Here is a 14,150-nt window from a genome sequence, read left to right on the forward strand (position 1 = left end):
TGCAGTTTGCATATGTATTTTGTATTTTAATTTTTGTGAGTAGGCCCCAGCTTAGCATGAGTTTCAGAGTTATCAGATGGATACAAAAAAAATTATTATATTGGACAAGATGACAAGCTTGGTTGATGAAGGCAACTGTATGGATCTGAGAGGCTTAGGGTCATGGAGGCATTGAGTTTGGGCTGCATGCTGTTCTGACTTAAAACTTAGCCGTGTTCGGTATCAGCGCCGCACGTGTTAGTGAAGTGAAGTCTGGCTAATTGACAGGTATCTGAAAATCCTCATCAAGGGAAAGTTGTCCTCAAATGGCAACTGATTCAAGAGGGGGTTACACAGAGATCACTGCTGGGCCAGATGCTATTTCAGTATTTTCATGCAGGATCTGGAAAGAAATATAAACCACGGCGGCTACACTTTGTGAGTGACCGGCATATTTGCAAAGTGGGGAATAACCAACAGGTCAGGGTAGTGATGCAGCCATCTGGCTGTCTTGGGAAGTGGCATGGGTGCACATAAAATCCCATCAAACAGAAGGTCGTACCACAAGGAACAAACGGTACTGACCACATCTGGTGAACAGGGGGCTGGATGCTAAAGCTCAGAGTTGGAAAAGGGCTTCTGTTATGTCTGCATAGGATCTTTATACCTCTCCCGTCATTGTAGCAGCCAAGAGCCTCCCGGTGCTCTCTCACGAGTGACTAGCATCTGTCCCGTATCATTATTGTTCTCGTCCTCTCTCTGAGTGGAGATGCGTGCCATGAAGTGGTTTGCTCAGGTCCTGGGGGATTTCATTCTCCATCCTCAAGTCGTCCTTGAGGGTGTTGTTTCTCACAGAAATAATGATGTATCAAGTAGGGCTCGGGAGCTGATTTCGTCTCTGCGTAGGGTGCTGTTGGGACCAGCGCTGCAATACAGCTCTCGTGCCCCGCTTATAAAATGGATATTGAATATTGGGAGAGGAAGCAAAGGAGCCATAAAACATTTTTGAAGGCTGCAAAAAAAAGAAGAAAAAAAAAGGTGTATAGTGAAAGATATAAGGAGCTCCAGCTGTTTAGCTTCCCAAGAAAAAGACTGAGAGATGACTTGATTTATATATAGTGTACAAGTACCTTCTTGTGGAGAAAACAGGGAGTACTAGAGGGCTGTTCAACCCAGTCAAGGAAGGCATGACAAGAGCCAGCAGCTGGAAAAGAAAGCCAAATTCATATTAGAAATAAGAGCCGAATTGTTAACGGAGGGTGAGTAATTATTGGAACAAACTGTCAAGGGAAGTGGTGGATTCAGCATGTCTTGATGTCTCCAGCCCTGGTGCGGAGGGTCTTTTGAGGATATGTGCTTCAGTGAAGCGCAAGGTACTAGGCACAACAGGCGGCAACCGGGTGTGACGGCATGACCTGTATTATACAAAGGGTCAAACTACAGAAGATCTTCTGCCCCCTCCGCCCCCTCCGTAAAAATTAATAAATCATCGTGCTTCTTTGTGTTTACAGCTCTCAAGACAATGAGGATAATGTCAGAAAGAGCCGAGTTCAGGAAAGGCAGGAAACCTCGAAGAAAGATGCTTCGGTTCCCCTAAGGCACACGTTTACATCTGACACAAACGTCTGGGTTTTAAAAGCCATTTTTAGAACAGCGATGACTCCGGTAAATAGCTGGAGCCACAAATGACAGTCCGGTCAAGCACCAGGAAAACTGCTACTTTTCCTATTTAGCTATAACGTCTTTTGAAGAGGTCCCTTTGCTTACATCCTCAAGATAGACATAAACATAGAGCCGTGTGACTCTTGCTTAATGGTTACTGCAGGTAGATACTTCAGAGTACACGGATCACCTCCCTCTTTAATTACCACCACCCATAAGCAATTAAGAAAAACCCTGGGAAGATGAGAGAAAACCCAGGCTCTTCAATTTTTTTAAGGTTATTCAAAGGTTTGAAAATCCAATGTTTGCCTTTGATTACATTTTGGATCTCTCTTACTTAGGAGATCTCCAAGAAAGATGGCCCAAGAAAAAGAAGTTTTGTCATGTCAGGCTTAGGGCTACAATTCAAAGAGTAATATGAAATTTCTGGATGTGCAGCCATTTCGTTCAATCGGTGCTGCGTTCTCCCAGCAAAAAGATAAGTGCTGTAATCATATTGCAATGGCGGCTATGAGTCCTGTTGTGGCCTCCTAGGAGCTGTGTACACACCTTGTAATGGAACAGTTCATGCACCCCCAAAAAGCTTGTAGTCTAAATAGACCAGGTAAACTAAAGGAGAAATGAGGGGCTGAGCTATGGCAAGAACAAATTGCTTTCTGCAAGTGTCTTTTACTGACTTAATCTTCCCATCATTAAGAGTTTCAGAGTAGATGGGACCAGTAATCAAGGACTTTGCCCTACAGCCCCTATATTGAGTAGTCCTGTAGATGGGTATGACCACTGAAATCAGTCGAATCATTGGTGTGCCACATCTCTAGGGGCACCTATACCAGTAACGAATCTCTGCTCCTATGTGTGCTAATTAGCATGCATCAGAGCTGACTTGATTCATCAAGTCTGCTGGAGTGTGCCAATCAGCGCGCTCCAGCAGCCTCCACGTTATGTGTGTCCGGTGTCCCCATGTTTCAAAATAACAGTGGGGCACTTCAAAGCTTTTGAAGCGTGGGATGCTGAATGCATGTGATGCTATGGGCACTTTAATTAGAGTGGCTCTCAGAGCTGCTCTAATTAAGCGTCCCCCACCCCCTAGCACGTGTATAGACGCCACAGAATTCCATTTCCACTTAAGCCCGAGTCAAGTATTTTCAGTTAAAAAACCCTCCACAAAAAACGTAGACAACTGAGTTTTTCTTATTTCGTTCTGATTTTGTGAAATTGTTGCAGCTGCCTAAATTCCTGAAGACACTGTATGAGCTTTAACTTGAAGAAACAGGTGATGGCTTGAGCAGGGCTTCAGTGACTCATTGAAAATGGTTCTAAAATGTGTAAAAGGAAGGAATAAACATCCAGAAGGCAAAGATTACAAAAGTAAACTGTGTTTGCTTAATGTGAGCTGCATGGTGTAGAAATTCCTAGTTTTATGGCCAGGCTGAATTGATAGGGTTCTTAATCTAGTCTTCAACATAACGTAGGCCACAAAATTGGATCTCTTCTCCTATCGTGAGTATCTAGTAGTTATGGATGGGACGGATCCAGGGGGGTGCACTGGTGCACTACCACCCCCACCGATTCCTGGTCTACCCAAAGTTTAAAGCCATTGGCAACAGCATTTGTAGTCAGGCAGTGCTGAGGGAATCACTTGACTTCATGGTTTATTATAATCTACCTCATTCTTTCTGAACAATTTATCCCACAAGCACTTCTTTTTAATGGTCTTGAAGGTCCACCAATCAAACTAGCCTTTGTTCTGCAATTCTGCTGTTTGTTACCTGCTCCTGGTAACAAAGCTCCTATTTCACAGCCCAGCAGATTGTTTTTAACTCATTCCAATGACGTTACACTTGTTTTTGCTTCAATCTCAAAAACAAATAATACAACCTTAGGCCCCTAGCGTATTAGCAAAGCTTCTAGTTTATTTTTAGCTGGATGAAAAAAAAAATGTGCTTTTTTGATATGTGAAGATGCACCTCATCATCTGCACCCCCCGTTTGCAATAGTCTAGATCCGCCCATGCTTATGGAGTTGCCATTAATGTAACACAAAGGAGGTGTTATTGAGGCTGGGTAGATATATGATTGCCAGTGACAGACATAACCCTACAAGTCATCAATACATTCACTAGTTCATTGTCCTTTTTTTTTTTTTAAACGCCCTAAGCATTCATTAAAATCCCAAACATGGGTGGGCTTGACAAACAGACGGGCAAGGAGTGTAAAGGTGCCTATTACTGTTTCAATCTCTGTATATTTATTTGCGGCTAGACGAGCACTGTTTTGTCTCTGCTTTCTGTTCTGGAAGGAAGACATCACAAACTATTTATAGCAATGTGCATATCCCTGCCACTCTCTGTCATCTTCTCTGTGTATAAGCACCTTGGAGTCAGCAAGACCTACTGCTTTCGGTGGTGTGAATTGAGCAAAAGTGTGCAATATAAAATCCAAGGGTCTTCAGTGGGTTTTCAGTGGCGCAGTACCTTGGGGAATCATCTGTGCTTTTGCTGTGTGATCAGAAAGTGGGTATAAAACATTGCCATTTTGCTTTGTTTTTCATCCGTGTGGTGCTTGGTTTCCATGGTGGAAATGGCCATGTATGTGGCACAGAAGGATTTGGAGCCTAAAAAAGCTGTGTTGCCAGGGACCGACACCACCGAGCTGTCTTGCTTTTCATCTTGGAGCGACGGCCTTCCATCCAGCAAATCTGCACGTCATTCCCAGAACACCGCTATGTATAAATAGCCAGCATTTTCTTTTCCTTTTATGTAGGGAAAAATCTTGCTCCCACTGGGGCCATAGGAAGTATGTCTTTGTCTCTAATGGAAGTTGGAGCCAATTTATCTTAGCTGGACTACATGGCCCCCTATGGTCCCTTCCAGCCCTGTTTCTGTATGGGTCTCCAAGGCAGAACTTGGCCTTCAGTAGATGTCTGGCATGGTGCAGAGCAGGTTGGCATGGCGCATGAGCTTTCATGCTTAGGTGTGCTCCCGGCCATGTGTCTAGGCTCATCAGATTTGACACAAAATGTTTCACAGGGCACACAGGATCCTAGCAAGTAGGGCCGAAGCGGACCTCATGAGGTCATCTAGGCCAGCTCAAGCGAGGAACATCCCAGCCAAGTGTCTGTCTAACCTGGTCTTGAAAATTTCCCTGGGTGGAGATGGAAATCACTTCTCTAGGCACGACCGAAAGTCCCTCTTCATCTCCAACCTACATTTCCTCAGGTGCAGTTTGAAGCTGTTGCTCCTAGTCCTGTCCCCTAAAGCCACAGAGAATAGTCAGTCTCTTGCAGGAAGTGGCATTGGTTTATTTGAATCCTTGCTGTTCAGTATGGAGAACAACAGCCCACCGACACTTCCAGAAGGATAGTCGTGGAAGTGCAGGGGGAAGCTGTGTTGCAGCAATGGGATGGCCTAGCTCCTTTGACCCATTTCATCACTGCCCCTGGTTATCCCAGCTAGCAGGGGCATCATTGTCCTGACTGGTGACATGCAGCATTCATCCACCCACAAGCCACGGGGTCCGGTTGCCTAGCCACATCCTTTGGGAGGGCAGGACATCTCTTCCGTAGCCTTGCTGCCTCAGTCTGTGCTCCTTTTAGGATTTATCAGTGAAGCAGGGTTGGCTTGGTAAGTCCTGGCAGTACTGTACCTAGCCTCCTGGCTGTCCCAGACCAACTTTTAGTATCGACCCCCACACCTTCACTAGAGATAATGACAGCATTCAAATGGTGAGTTCAATAATCCCCGTGTACAGTTTTTTCACTTTAATGAGACCTTCTGGGTGAAATGTCCCATGCCAGAAACACAGGCACTAAAGGAGAATCTGTGGTAGCAGTGGGGAGGGGATTACAGCCGAGCAAGTCGAATACCAGCTGTTCCAGGTGGTGCGGTTGCTTTCAAGAGCATCTGGCCGAGATTCCCAAAGAATGGGAATTAAGCATCCAGAGCCTTAGGATGCTTTGCAAAATCCCGGTCTCTATGTACATGATACGTTTATTCTGGTCACTAGTAGATGGGAAATCCAGATAACCCACACGTGGGGGGGTTTCTATCTTCCTTTCCATCAGGAATCGTGTCCTCCAGGGTCCTTCCCTCTGCTCAGCATTTCTCTGTTTCTTTTTTCCAAGACACTCACCCCTGCAGCTTCCTTCCTCTCTCCCCTTCTGGCGACTCTCTGCCTGGGCTCGCAGTTGATTCTTAGCTGTAACCTTACAGACCCAATCCTGATCCCGTCGAGTAAAACTAAAACTCCCGCCGAGCACAGCGTGGAAACGATTTGGCCTTCGGATGGGCAGCGGGGTGGATTTCAGCACTTCATTTCTGCTCGTGCTCAACTTTGTTTAACTTTTTAGATTTCCTTTTTTTTTTTTTCCTCCTTCTAAGGAACGAACCAAAGATGCAGGCATAGTTTTGAGGGTCTCTTGTAATCCTTTGCATCACCCATCTTAAACACAGAAAGCTCTGCCTTGCCCAGGATCCCAACCCGCATGAGCTGTTTGAGGAGCGTATTGCCTCTTTCAGAGAGAGCCCAGCTCTTTAGTGCGGCGCACAATGATCTGAAATAGCCTTTTCTCATTAGAGCGTCTGGTCTTTTTTTCGCCTCAACTCTCTGCACATGGATCTTTTGCCAACATGTGCTTTCCCATATGGTCCTTATTAGCCAGGCTTTCTATCTTGCAGATCTGTTGCCGGTGCCACGAGTTGATGCTGCGAACTCGTTTCCAATGGGCTAAAGAAAAATACAGCGTTAAGGCTGTATCCCTAGGAAAGTGCACGTGTTCGCGTGTGCGTTGTGCGTGCACGTGTGCGAACATTTGTATTCCAGCTTATGCTGGGCTTCTCCATCTCCCCAGCTCGGAGCACCTGGCGAGGGACGATGCTGGAATTCGTGCCTGAATACTTCGTCCAGACCTTGCTGGAAGAGAAAAGAGGAGGAGGAGTTCAAATGGAAAGTAACTCTGAGCTGCTTTCCTGACACATCCAGGCAGGCTCTTGGGGGGTGAGTGGGGAGCTGTCATAGAGGCGGAGCCTGGCAGGATGTTTAAATCGTTCCCACTACCGCTCTTTCCAAACTGGAGGGGCATGGCTTTGGCAAGACAGCAGTGCTTTGCTTCCTTTTTTTTCGCTCTGAGGCAAGAAAAAAAAAAGAGTTGGATTTCAGGGAACTTTTTCTGAGCGCCGGGTTGGTGAAAGAGAGCCCTGTGGAAAGCACACGATGTCTCCGTGAGCCGCTTTCCCCTCCTGTGAGTAGAAATTTCCCTTCCCTTTAACCGACAGTTGTGTATAAGGCCAGAGAAAGAGGAGGAGAAATCAGGAGCCCGCTGTGGCTCACGCTGACTTTTGTCTTCTTTTGCTTCTTTCTGCCTCACGCTGACTTTTGTCTTATTTGGCTTCTTTTTGGGATCCAGTTTCAAAGTCCCGGGAGCTCCAAATCCTGATTTCTGCTGTAACAACCACAGGGGAGTCAGCCAGAGACTGAGTCACTGAGGGGAGGTCTTGGTCCTTTTGCAGATTTGCTCATATAGCGCGGGCCAAAGTTTTTGGCAGTTTTCGACACCCTCCCCCTCCCCGAATGCCATGCTGATCCCCTTCCCTTTTTCAATCTGCTGCTCTGCTTTCTGCTCCCTGCCCTATCCGCTGCTATGCTGGCCGTCCCCCTCCCTGGCACACACGGAGGCCTCTCTCGTGCTGCTTGTGGGACACGTGCTGCAGTTCGGCCACCCCTGCGCTGTTGTAAGGGTCTCGTCTGGAGAGGAGCCCCTAGGAAGGCTGCTATTGATTTTAATGGGGAGTAAAATCGAATGCATAATCTGTGTGTAATTATGTAGGAATGAATGGGGGGTTACTTAGCACACTCAGCACACTGAATAATCAGGGGATGGGCAAGACAAAGAAAAGGGGGTCTCCAGTTCATAGATTTTGAAGGCCAGAGGGGATTCTGGCCGGTGCATAATGGTGGCTTGCTAATATTTTTGTCCAGCACAGGTAGAGAATATATAGTCCCATAGGGAAGATGCATAGGTGGTTCTCTGGTGCACGGGGGATTCGTACTTCTTGTTTTGTTGTTCGACAGCACGTGTCGCTGAGAGGTCCTTTGTGCTGTATTGTCAAGTGTTGTCCCGGGTGTTCGTTGTCCTGCATTGAAAGCTTGGCTTGGCTTCTAAGCACTTTGGAAATCTATAAGGGGGGTATTTATAAAAAACATTGCAATAAAGGCTTTAGAGGTCTCATGTTCTGTTTGACAAATATACAATGTCCCTGGCCAAACACTTGCCAAAAGTCCTGATAGTTAAAACCAAGAATTTCAGTTGGAGGGGGGAGAATGTGTTGGGGGGGAAGGAAGCCTTTCTTTCTGCTTTTTTGGGCTGGCGATATTACTTGCAGCTGCTTTGCCTAGAAAAGGGAGTGTACGCAGGGCATTAGGACATGCCTGTGAAGGTATAGGACCGTGCCTTGCAGAATAAGGATTGCACTGAGCAGGTAAAGACATGACTGCGTGCAAAGCTGAGCATCTCGGTGTATGTTCAAGTGCTAGCAGGAGGCTGTAAGTGCACCGGGCTCTGCTTTGGTGCATCAATAAATAACTTGCATTGCCTGTTAGAGGAATCAAACACCAGCATGAACTGATTAGGACCAGAAGCCCTCCTTCCTGAGCAAGAAATGATTCATTAAATGATCTGGCAATTCCCTTCCCCTAGCTCCCTGTGATTTGTGAGCATTTAAGAAGCTTGTCCCTGACTTCAATAGGAATGGGATCAAGTCCTTAAATACTTGCATTGAAATCTAACATCCTGACCAAATCTTTCTGGGTGATGGGACGCTCACCAGGACAACGACGGCAAATGTTAGCCCCTTCTGCAAGACAATGCACGTGTGACGAGCAGCAGGATTGTTTTCTTGATAGTAAACCAGGCTGGAGTGGAAGTCCCGATCCCATTTCATGTATAGGATGGTTTGGATAGGAATAATCTTGCCTCAGGACTGGACTAGATGACCTCTGAGGGCCCCTCCGGCCCTGTGTCTGTGAATCTGTGCAATAGGAGGAGAGGTTCAACAACATCCACAGCCAACAATTTTGAAGCTGTCTGTACTTTTGCAATTGCAATTAACTGCAGATGCAAATAGTCACATGGGGCCATGTGCATGCTAGTTTAGGAACTGCCAGACAGACAGACCCGTGTCCTGGCATTGCTGGATGCTTGGATGCTGAAGTTGGCAGTGATGGCACAGCCTTCCAGAGGGACGTATTTCCACAATCTCCCTCAGTTAGAGCTTGGCTGGCTGCCCTGATTTTATGTCTGCAAATACTTGCCCTCCGAAGTTTGCCCATAACTGACTGTGGGCACAAAATTGGAGGCTTTAAAATGTAACCACTAGAGTTTTAAGAACAAGCAAGCAGCACGTACAGATATCCAGGGAAGAGGGCAGGGAGGGAGGTGCACGTCTTCTTATTCTTGTTGCATTAGCAGTCTTCTCAGCCACGATTGCAAGGAGTCCAAAAAGTTCAATTAAAAGTTGCGGTTGAAGATCAAAGGTTGTGGGTGTTACTATTCATGTCCTGCCCTGGTCATGCTGTGCACGGCCATCGGTAAGGCCAGAGGTGACGAGTAGCTTTCTTCGCTGTCACAGGATAACGTGGTAGCACTTCCTTTTGCTGCTGCGTAATGACCCTGGGGTTTTTGTAGTTATTTCTGCTTAGCCTTTCTGAAACAGCACGCGCAGCTCGTCACAGCATATGCAGGAAAGACCTGCCGTCTACTGGGTCAGACTGTGGGTCCGACCTGCCCAGTCTCCCGTGTCACACAGTGGCAGGGCCTCGTCTACATGAGACGCTTAATGCACAGTCGCTTAATAATAATACTGCGCAGTAGCACGTCACAGCACGGACAGTGCTAATATGCTGCTGCGCGGCATTACTAGGCTACTGCGCCATAGCGTCACTAAAAAGGCGTTCGCCAGTGCTACTGCACAGTAACTGCAGTGACTGCACATTTACTTAATACTTCATTAAGCCAGTACTAAAATAAATGCGCAGTAACTACTGCGTATTAATGAACGTGTAGACACGACTAGGGAGCGGATGCTGAAAGGGAGAGTAACCTGTTACTTTCCCACCTGGATCCTCCAGCATTTAAGTCTAAGAGGTTCTGATTCAGGGCCTGTGTCCCTTGTTCCCAGGCCCAATAGCTACTGATGCCCCTTTCCTCCAAGATTTATTCCAGTCCCTTTTTGAACTGGGCTAAACTGCCAGCTTCTGCTACATCTGGTGGCAACATCTGGAATTCCACACTTGTCATCCCGCGCGGTGTGAAAAAGAGCTGCCTTCTGTTAGTTTTAAATCTACCCCCTACTGGTTTCATCTTAGGACCCCTTGTTCTTGCATTGTGTGAGAGAGTAAATAATAAATCCCTGTTTATTTTCTCTTCACCATTTAGTATTTTGTAAAGCCTCATCATAGCCCATCCCCACCAAGCATTAAAATCAAACTACCCCCCCCACTTGTACATGCACTAGTATTTAAGTGCACTGTGGTAACACATTGCTGCAGCCCTGGACCCACACGCCATGGCGCTAGGTGCTGTACAAACACAGAATAAAGACGATCCATGCTCCGATCTGCTTACGGTTCGCTGATATATTTGGCTAAGCTGGTTCATTTTCAATGTGCGCAAGACAGGTTTGGACCCAGATAGCTTCTGAGAGAGATTTTGATTCAAAGTGTCAGACTGCAAAAGAAGAGACCTAGGTGTTATTCCCAACCCCACCACTACCCTGGCTTTGGGAAGTCCCTGCTCTATGCCTTAGTTTCTCTAGGTGTAAAATGGGGGATAAAGACAAATAACTTCCTTTGTAAAGTGGAAGGCCCCATTACTGCTTCCATTAGGCCTCCAAGGCTTGACGGTGGTGTGTTTATAAATGGGTTATTAGATAGGGAAATAGTAGCAGTGGAAAATTCTGGTTTACTTTACTTGAGACCTCTTGACAGTCAAGGAATGTTTCCTATATTTCAAGTCCTGGATCTGATCGTTATCATCTGCATTAGTATCAAGGTTGGTGGCGGAGAGAACAGCTCTGTTGTGTTTGGCTCATGTCCTGAGGCATATCAGAAGTGAGATTTCCCCATTTCAGTGAGGGAAAATGTAGATGTAAAATAAAAGTCCCACTGGATGTAACCCCACTCCTGCTGACTTCCAAGAGCGTAGGTGAAACTCTCATTGACTCTGGTGGAGCCCCACGGAGGCCTTAGCCAGTGAGACCCCAGGAAAGTATAAAGCAGAGTGTATGGCTATTGTGTGACAAGGTTATTTGGGTAGATGTGATATCTTTTATTGGACCAACTTGAATAGCTGGAAAAAAAAAATTTGCAAGCTTTTGGAAAAGCTTGCAAAATTTTTTTTTTCCTAACTATTTAGGTTGGTCTAATAAAAGATATCAGATTCACCCACAGACCCTTGTCTGCCTATGTCCTTAGACCAACACGGCTACAACCTAGACCTCCGGCTATTGTGTGGAAAGCTGCTTCTAATCCTGCCCTGCACTCAGGGGTGGGAAGGGGAACTTTAAACCTACCTTTGAACAAATTAGAAACAAAAGCTTATGGGGCCAGATTCTGCTTTCTGCTGTGAAACTGTGGTATAAGGAAGATCAGGATATGAGCCCTCCTTTGTATGTGAATCCAGGGTAGCAGGACTATAAGACCACCTTGTATAGTCAATTCACGGCGAGGGGCTTAGACACGTATTGGTGCGTGAGACTGGCAAGGGCAAGACCGAGGGGAAGCTGTAGCAGCATAGGGCCTGCTCCTCTTCCTGGGACTCCCTGAGCACACGTTATTACAGCCCCAGGTCATTGCCAGTGCCACAGTCTTCTCTGTTCTTTACCGCTGGCCTGCAGCGAGGAGCCTTTGGTTTTGCAGTTGTGGTGCAAAAGGCCATAGAGTAGATGGATTTCAGGTTGAAGTTTAGGACCCTTTGGACATGCGTGAACACGGGGGACCAGACACAATGGCTGGAGGGCCCCTTCCTGTGGCCCTACAGTGCAGCCCACAGGATTTGGCCCACAAATCACTGGGCAAGGAGATGAAAGGGGGCCCTGCTGGAATTCCACTGACCAGAACAGCAACATGCTTCCCGTGTTATAATTGCCTGCCACCCCATGTATGTCCCCTCAAAGAGGCTATCCATGGAGCGTCAGTGATCTTTGGGTGAGTTCAGTCGTTGGGTAGATGGGCAGGTCCAAACTGGGCCACAATCCTGCATGGTACGGAGCAATGGCAGCTGCCGCTGGTTCAAATGCATGTTCCAGGTACTTGAGATATTGGCTGTGAGCATGCAGGCGTCATCCCCAGGCCAAGCTCCAGAACATCCCTCCACAAGTTAGGATGCACAGAGCCTTTTGGGCAGCCCATCTGCATTTGCAGCCAACTAGGGCAGAGGACACTGAATTCAGCCCTTCTTCTGTTGGCTGATGCGTAGGCAGTAAAAAACAGAGGAGCCTGGAGGAGAAACCAGGAAGAGGCTTCACAAACCAAGAAGTAAGTGTGTCTGTGTGGGCGCGTCTACACGTGGGCATTTACTGTGCAGTAACTGAAATTACTGAGCGGTACAGGCACATGTCTACATGTACAAGCCCGTACCGTGCAGTAAATATGGTGATTTACACCAACTTGAGCATAAATTTGATACCTGCATCTTGCAGATATCAAATTCATGCCCAATTAGTTACTGCGTGGTAATGCATGTGTAGATTCTTTGCTACATAGTAACATTGTGTGTGTGCGCGCGCATGTGTGTGTGTGTGTGAGTGTGTGTGGATTGACTTGGGACTAATCTTAGTCCCAAGTCAGTTCACATACAGCGTTAATGCACTTTTAACGCCTGCATGTGTAGATGCCAGCCTATTCCCATTTACTGTGCTGTAATATACTGTGCAGTAAATTTAAGCTGGTGTAAATGCACGTGTAGACATGCCCTGTGCGTACGATGTGTGCCTCCCTTCATGGCATCTGAGGAAATGAGCCTGGGTTCATGAAAACTTGTGCTTTCTCATATAGATCATATTTAGTTAGTCTATAAAGGTGCATATCTACCCTGACTTCAGACTCGCACCTCTGTGTGTGCATATGCATGTGCACCTGAGACTGGAGAAAGGGCACCCCCGCCTCCAAGAGATTAGCCCATGGTTTTCAATCTCAGATGAAGCCCCGGCCCTGCAGGAGTCAGTGATGGCTTTTGTATGGGGCTCTACTCGTTACGTAACACCCGAGCTCTTTCCAGTACCGCATGGAGAGATATGATTAACATTTGCCACCCACACACCCACTCTTCCTTTCCCGTCCTGGGGGGAAAACCTTGCAGACAGTGGGATGCCTTGTTTTGTCAGCATTTCTTCTTGAGTTTGTTTTAACAAGTGCATGCTACTCAATGGGGCTGGGATTTATTTCACTCCTGCTGCTTCCTGGGCTGGGTTCTGCAGCAGCCGATGGCAAAACTCCTGCAGACAGATGTGACACAGCCAGGTTGAGCGGTGGGGATCTACTTTAGCACATTGAAGTGCCTGAATTCGGCTACAGACAAGCATCCAGCCTCTTGTCAGGACTTGCTGGAGAAGAAGAGACACTGATACACAGCTCCAGTCTTGGTACACAGAGCACACTTCTGTGAAAGGAAATCATTCAGCTGGAGTAAAAACAAGCCATCACATTTTGTCCCTGCTTTAAAAAAACAGTCCATTGATTTGCAAAATGTCAGTGTTCAGAACCAGAGTAACATGCCCACTGTTTTTTGTTCTGACTGCACCCATATCTAGACCTGGAAATTCTTGCCAGGCCTGGTCCAGGCCATGTGTGTGACTCCTTCCTCAAATTGCCGTTGTGGGAAAGACCCTGGAGGTAGTCGAGCACTTCCCTTACACTGGCAGCCACACTGAACATTGATGAGATCCAGCACGACCTCCAGGCTGCAAGTGCCTCCTGTGGGAAGTTGCTTCATCATCTTTTTATGGATCGTGATCTCCAAAAAGACACCAAGATCCAGATCTACAACTCAGTCATCATCCCCACGCTACAGATGTGAAACGTGGGTAAGCTATCACTGTCATCTCAAGAGCCTGAAGAGGTGTCAGCAACGATGCCTCCAGAAAATCCTCTGCATCAAATGGGAAAATCCCCACACAAACACCAGCATCCTTGCTGAAGCCACTGGGCACCTATGCACATGACGGACCTCTTCTACGACGCGTGCTAATTAGCATGTGTCAGAGCAGACTCAATTAATCAAGTCTGTCGTGCATCTGCTGGAGCATGCTAATTAGTGCGCTCCAGCAGCCTCTGCATCACATGCATTCAACACCCCTGTTTCAAAATGGCAGCGGGGACTTCAACTAAAACTGGTTGAATAAGATTTAATTAAAGCGCTCCCGCCACCATTTTGACACTGAATACATGTGACACTGCATGCACTTTAAGTGACTTTCAGAGCCGTTCTCGTTAAAGCGCCGTCCCCCCCCCCCCCCC

At 46.9% G+C, this 14,150-nt stretch overlaps 1 protein-coding gene across 4 annotated transcripts in view; it reads left to right on the forward strand.

Moving 5' to 3' along the window:
* The window catches only part of GJC2 (gap junction protein gamma 2), a 61,239-nt gene that overhangs the window by 41,483 nt on the left and 5,606 nt on the right, over positions 1–14,150 (forward strand). The window contains exon 1 of one of the 4 annotated variants that reach the window (XM_019508048.1): positions 6,646–6,879. The exons of the other annotated variants lie outside the window; for them this stretch is intronic. The gene's annotated coding sequence lies outside the window, so the exon portion shown is untranslated. Of the gene's footprint in view, positions 1–6,645; positions 6,880–14,150 lie in introns of those variants that run through there. 4 annotated transcript variants of the gene reach the window in all.

Source organism: Gavialis gangeticus, unplaced genomic scaffold (assembly GCF_001723915.1).
Source record: "Gavialis gangeticus isolate Ggan-Ray unplaced genomic scaffold, GavGan_comp1, whole genome shotgun sequence".
Taxonomy (NCBI): domain Eukaryota; kingdom Metazoa; phylum Chordata; order Crocodylia; family Gavialidae; genus Gavialis; species Gavialis gangeticus.